Here is a 7,038-nt window from a genome sequence, read left to right as displayed (position 1 = left end):
ACATGACTCAAGTAATACTTAGAAATTACCTATTATACATACATAGAGTTTACTTTTATGATACTTCTATTTCACAAACCTGTTTCTTGCTCTCTCTTAAAGGGCCACACTCAACTCTCACCTTCCAGTTCTGCTAATACTTTTCCACCTCGTCGCTCGGCTGCTATACCCCACATGCTGCCCTCCCTATTGTGTTTTTATACCCCACTTTCTCTAGATTGTAAACTTTCAAGTAGAGTCCTCATCTACTTATTGTACTTGTAACATTTTGTAATTGTCTCAATTATTGTTGAACTTCCCCCTTTATAATATTGTAAAGTGCTGCGTCATAAATTGGACTATATAAATGCTAATAATAATAATAAATATCATTACTATTTGTTACTAAAGTATTAAACATACAAATAAGGGGGGGGGGGACGTATTTTTCTTGAATAATTTAACTGTATACATATTATATTATAGCAAGAGCAGGATCAAAGGTGTTAAAGAATAGACATTCATACGAGTTGTTTTTTCTTTACTTTTTTCCCTCTTATGCATGGGCACAACTTGGACATAAAGTGGTTAATTCAGAAGAGGTGCAATTACAATGGAAACCTGCTGAAAACCTGAAACAGAGCTCACAATCAAATAATAAGAACAGAAGCCAGTTTGAGGCCAAGGTGACAATGTAGCTGTAAGATTTAATGCAAGGGTGCTAAAATGTGCAAAACTACATCTGCCTACAGCGGTTTGTGGCTGGATAAGGTTTCTGAGCATTAGAATATGTTGCTCTCCTGGTTTAGATGCGATTAAAACAGGGGTTTAGAGAAAAAAAAAAAGTAAACAAGGTACTTGAAAAACAATGATAAAAACAGGTATGTGGAAGGCAAGTTCTTTTCAGGCCAATTACCATTATAATACAGTTTGTTTATCAACTGTTTAGAAAGCAGACAAAGCTTTATTAAAACAAGCAAGACTATCACAGACTTAAATTTCATTATTCTCTAAGATGATCAGACTTAGACCCCAGTGTCTTGAATAACGTGTCCTATAAGATCATTGTAATTTTTTTTAATTATTTTTTTTACCAATACAGGTGGTTCTGATACAAAGATAAGACAGCTCTGACAAACATTCTTACTGATCAGAGATTATTACTTAATCGTCATGTGGAATGTTGGGCCTCTTAATAACAGTGGAATACCACATTTACCTCAAAGGGCGTCATTTTTGGGAACAGAAAAGAAAACAAGAAAAAAAAAAACCAACAAAGCAAATGTATTTCGTTTTACAGGAATATACATGTTAGTATAGGACAATAATTCATACGGGTAAATTATGGTACGTGTTACGTGTTTCAGGACTGCAGAAATTGGTCTAAAAAAACAACAACCCATAACTAAATATTAAAACACAAGGATGTGATGTGCATGTACACAAAGAAACCTTAAAAGAACACTGAATTTAAGTGACCGTACAACAGAAAAAAAAAAAAATAGTCGAGGGGAACCATTTTTTTTATACAAAAAGTAGTTTGAACACACCTCTTGCAATCAAAGGGTTAAAAAGTAAACGAACAAGCCAACGTTCACTTGTATCGCTTTTGGGCATCATAAATGATTCGCATTGACCACAATGTAGCAGCAGAGCTCGTTCAATCGAATTAAAACGGAACATTCCTTTTAGTCTTAGTACATAGGTGAGGCCACTAAACACATTTCATCATACTCCTACTACCCCTAAAAAGACCAATGCTTAAATATGCATGTTTATTATCCTCTAGGTAAACAGCCAAAACAGCTTGCAGATCCCCACCGATGGTCAGAATGACTCAAATAATTAGAACAGCAAACACAAGAATATTCAGAGCTCTGTTCTGAAAACTGCTTCCATTAATCTAGACGTCATATCAAGGCAATACAAGATGGGGGGCATTGCTCTCCTTTCATGACAACCAAGCCCTCAGGTGCTTACCAAGGAGTTGTAGAGTCTGGTAGTCTCCTTTCACACTGGGATTTAACCCACAGAATACAGTCTCACTCCCAGAATCAAACTCCAGATTTTCCTGCCCTCCCCCAGAACTTGATGGCGTGTGGAAGAGGAGGGAAAGGAGGAGCAGGGCTATCCCAGCCCCCAATATGCTCACACACAAAAAAAAGTTCCAGGCTGCTTCCAAAACACCTCCCTCTTCTTTCCTATGTCATAGACAAATGAAAGCTATTCCATGCTTTGTGCATCTCTTGGATAGCACAGAGTTCACATAAACCTGGCAGACCTGCAGGAAGGCTCCACAGGTTTGTGACTGTGCAGAAACAGGGGTGTGGAGGAGGCTGTATGCTGTGCCTTTATTTAAATGGAAATTAGTCAGAAGACTTTTCTTTTCCCCAACCCTTTGTGTTGTCCAAATGATGTACTCAGAGCTTTAGAAATAGGACAATAGAAATACAAACTGAATTATTATGCAAATGGTAGCCAAACATATGTCTAAATTAAAGGGACTCTCCAGACCCCTAAATAACTTAGCTTGCTAAACTACTTTATATGCAAAGAGAGTGCCCTGTTTTCTCAATAGAAATTAGCACTTTTACAAATGAACCCCTTGCTTTCATGCAGACAACCAGTCTTGTTACTTACTGGCTTGGTTAGCTCACTGGAGATAAACGTTAGAGACAGCAATTGCCCAGAGCACCTGACTTCCAAAGACTTCCAATTGAGCAGCAATGGGAAGTCTGTATTGGACAGCCACAAAATGACTGGGTGAGGTTAGAAGGGGAGAGATTGCAAAGGCTGTAGGCAAGAGATTGGCAGCTTTTGCAAGCTGTTTATTGATGTAGCCCCAATGAAAAAAATGCATGCTTAGGGTTTCTTCAAGCCTATATTATTTGTCTAGTATGCCATATTGGACAGTTTGAAATAGTTTTGAATTGACAGTTGTCATTTAAACTCATGCATGTTTTCAGTGGACATATCTACTAAATAGTGATTTATTTATATCTGTAATTTTTTATTTTGCCAGTGGAGTGTCCCTTATGAGTGTTTTAGAGCAGAAAACATATAGTGATTATTATATCATCAGTAAGAGGGCAGTTTTTGTGTCTACTTTGTAAATGGTTTGCCATGATGAGGGTCATTTTCATTCCTCGGTTGCCACATTTTCTCAAAGGGAACATAGGCCCAGCAAACTAATCTGGCAAATTGTAATGTATAAAAACTGAAATGCACAAGCCCTATATTTGACACTGTAACTTTCCAAAACACCATCAAACCTGTACATAAAGGTTGTTGTACTTGGGAGACATCACTGAACACAAATATGTAATGTGTTTATTGCAGTAAAAGTATTATGACATTCACAGGTAAAATGTCATACAGAACTAAAAGATAACATTTCTTAATTGCGCACAATTTTCTAGATTTTATTCATATTAAATTATGCTTCATCTATAAATATTTGAAGACAAACGAAAGCCCTGTTTTTCCTGAACAAAATTATGTATAATATGTGTGGGTGCAGTTAGTATGAAAGAGGTGAATTGCGGTTGAACAGACATATAGTCAAATTCCAGATTTTGTTTTAGTTCAGAACTTGTACAATTGCCCTAATAGTTTATTGTACCAAAATTCACTTTTATACACAACAACTGGGCAATGTAGTGCATGAGAAATGTCACTACTCTGTTGGGAGTATCATACATCTTTTAAACCAACACAGGACCTGTATTTTGATGACTTTATTGTGGACATTAATGCAATTTAACCCAAAGAAATTCAAGTGTTTAGGGGTTTGCTATGAAGCCCACCCATAATCCAACAAACCTTACCACCACCAGTTGTCAGCCTCCTGGATGCCAGTATGTGCCTCCGCATCTCTTTTAGGCTCAGAGTAAGCAGGTATGTTCCAGAAATGAATCTGACCTAAATCATAAGAAGACTTATCTAAACTCACACCTGTATTCACAAAATTAAACCTAACCAAGCAGGAGTGGCTTAGTGAAGCTTTAAAACCTTGCTACATATTGTTATTGTTTTTTTTATAGTGTTTTTTTAATTTATTATTAATTCGTTGTAATATAATCTACAATTGTAACTATAACTGTGCAAGAATATCATCACAGATCAAGAACAAATGAAGCTTTGAGGGGTGAAAGGTCCTGCAAATAGCTATCACAGAGTATGTAATTTAGGGAAACATACAATTAGCACAGCCATCAGGGCAGCTCTAAAGTTCATTTGTCTATAAAGTGAACTGGGAGGGTAACATACGTTTTCATTTTAGTTACAGTTTGTTTTCCTTACAAAAAGTACCCTTATCATAACATACAGGTTTAACTTTCAGTATATTTCAGTGTTACAAGCAATATAACACAATCAGTCATGCTTTAATAATGGCATTTTTTAAAGATATTTTAATACCTTGAACATAAAACAAAAGTAATTGCATAAAAATATGGAATTGCTGTTTAAATCAAGGAAACTGTCCAATATAATTATCAAATGTGTTTGGCTATAATGTCCGTAAATCTCACTCAGAATCTAATAGCTAGATCAGGGCTGTTCAACCGTAGGTAATCTGAAGGCTGAATTATAAAACAAGTTTTATCTGAGGGCCGCATGCAAACGTATAAATTAAAAGCAAGAGGATATTCAGTGCTTGTCCAGTACTGGTACAGTCCAAAGGGCAGCTAGGTCACAAAATTCAGGGTCTCTCTTGTCCCGTAGAGAAGCAGATAAAAACAGAGAGGGTTGTGCAGCGCCTGGAATGTCCTTGGAGTGTGTACATAGAACCATAAAAAGGAGGAGAAATAGGAAACTGATCGTGAAGTACATAAAAAACACAGTAAGGTGAGGGTAAATAAAATTATATGCACTTACAATTTATAGGAGCTTAGGTGTAACTTCATTACATACTACCTTACTAAGTCATACCTTAAGTCTGCTTATAAAGGAGTAGCAGCCATACAAGGTAAACTCTATTTAGTGAAGAGGAATTGTCACTGAGATAATGGCCCAAAGCTGTGCTGACAAGAGAGAGAGATGGTAACCTACCCATGGCAATGCTCCAAGTTGCCCAGCTCTCAGGAGGAACATTCATCCTCCCAGCGCCTCCTCTGCTCTCACTCTGCATTTTTAATCGTGATCTTATTCAACCCATGTAATCATTTTAGTGTCTTAAATCTTCCACTTTGTTTGAGACAAAAAAGAACCCCAAAAAAGAAAAAGAAAACCCGAGAAAGCCCTTAAGGAATACTTATTGTATATACTCCTCCATAACTAGACACTCTTTAATGGAGAGAGGATACACAATGCCCCTAGGCAGCCTCATCCTTGTCATATTCTCTTTTCAGGTCATAGTATTGCGAAGGAATAACTAGAAAGTGGAGGAGCAGTAGGAGTGCTCAGATTTAATATGTAAGACGTAATCGGCTCAGTTACCCAATTGATAGAGGGATTATGTAGATATAACCAAAGGAAACTCAAAACAACAGGAGTTGAAAGAGAGGAGAATATTTTCGGAAAGTGATTTTATCCTTGTGCAACGTACCTAATGTCATAATGATATCCAGATATTCATGTCTAGTCTGTGGATTGAGCAGAGGTCTGCCAGCTATGGACTCATTGGTCAAGGGTGTCTATCTAACATGAATAGGAGTGGAGTCTCTGAAATTATCTGCTGCTCCAGGATCGATTAATGCACTAGCAGGGCAAGAACCAGAACCCCATTCTAAGGTGACAGGTAGAGAAATACTTAAATGAGGCAGTTTAGGGGACACATACATACACCCGAGACTGGACCATGAAAACAAATTAGCTGTGGGAGTTTTCCAGCCTAATAGGACAAGAGTTTCTGAAGTGGCCATTCTTTCCATAGTATATGCGGAGGCCTTCCTTGCGTCTGAGTAGCTTCTCCGCATCAGTGAGCGTGGTCAACCCTGGCTACATAGATTCAAGAATTTGTTCTGATGAGAATTCTGCTGGTAAGGTTAGGGCAGAGTTCTAGGTGCCAATCTGACCATAGGTTTATATCCCTTTACCCTAGAAGCAGATCTGTCTCTCAATCTAATGTTGATGTCTGACATGAAGGATATTAGATTCTAAAAACCCGCATCAGCTACTAAATCCTTCAGGGTTTCAGGAAAACCCTTCTCAAATCAGGGTGCTATTATTCCAGGAGGTTTCGTAAGCTAGAGTACAAAATTCAATGGCGTACTCTGCAACTGATCTGGATTCCTGTTTTATACGCATACATTTTTTTTTACCAGTAATCTTGGCTCTACCAGGAAGACTAAATATACATTTATAAGTTGCCAAGAATCTGGGGCAATCAAACATAAGCAGATCATCCCATTCCCATAAAGAATTGATCCATTCCAGTGCTTTACCATCTGACAGGTTCATGATAAAAACCAATTTTGGCTCTATCAGATGAAAACAGTCCGTGGCAGCATTTCACAGTGTACCCCTACTTAATTAAGGAATCCTCTACATCAAGCATGTCAAACTCAAAGGCTAGCATTGGCCAAATAAACAAGGTTTTAGTTTACGAGGGCAGCAAAAAAATAAAATAGAAATTTTCATAGAAACGTAGGTTTGTTTTGAAAAGTACAGTATAAAAAAAAAAACAGCACCCCCCTCTATACGAATTCCCAGTCCCCCCCCCCCCTATACTAAATACCAATGCCACCCCTCTACTAAATCCCAGCACTCCCGCTCTACTAAACCCCGGTCCTTGTTTTTTTTTTATTTTTATAACTTATTTTTTATTGTTTTCAAATAGTATGGGGATACAGAAGGAAAGCGGGGTGGGGGGTCAAAAAGGTTTTGTTCGTCATGACACAATTAGCATTATTACATTGTATATTTCATACAACTAGGGTTCTGTCACGGTACATGTCATACTTATGGTGTTCATATTGACTGTTCGGGTCGAATGTGGTAGATCCGAACACCAGATTAAACGTTCGGCATACGGCAAATTACTCTTAGGAGAGTGGTGCCGAATCTGTAACTAGTAGTTGCTCCCGTTATGTGTTAGTTTGCTGTTTGTTCTCTGGC

General features: G+C 37.7%; 1 protein-coding gene across 1 annotated transcript in view; it reads right to left on the bottom strand.

Moving 5' to 3' along the window:
* The window catches only part of TWSG1 (twisted gastrulation BMP signaling modulator 1), a 56,869-nt gene extending 54,799 nt beyond the window's left edge, over nt 1-2,070 (bottom strand). The window contains exon 1 of the mRNA XM_063450465.1: nt 1,960-2,070. The gene's annotated coding sequence lies outside the window, so the exon portion shown is untranslated. The remainder of the gene's footprint in view (nt 1-1,959) is intronic.
* Nucleotides 2,071-7,038: the final 4,968 nt, after the last annotated feature.

Source organism: Pelobates fuscus, chromosome 4 (genome assembly GCF_036172605.1).
Source record: "Pelobates fuscus isolate aPelFus1 chromosome 4, aPelFus1.pri, whole genome shotgun sequence".
Classification (NCBI taxonomy): Eukaryota; Metazoa; Chordata; class Amphibia; order Anura; family Pelobatidae; genus Pelobates; species Pelobates fuscus.
This window is presented reverse-complemented; position numbering and strand designations above follow the sequence as displayed.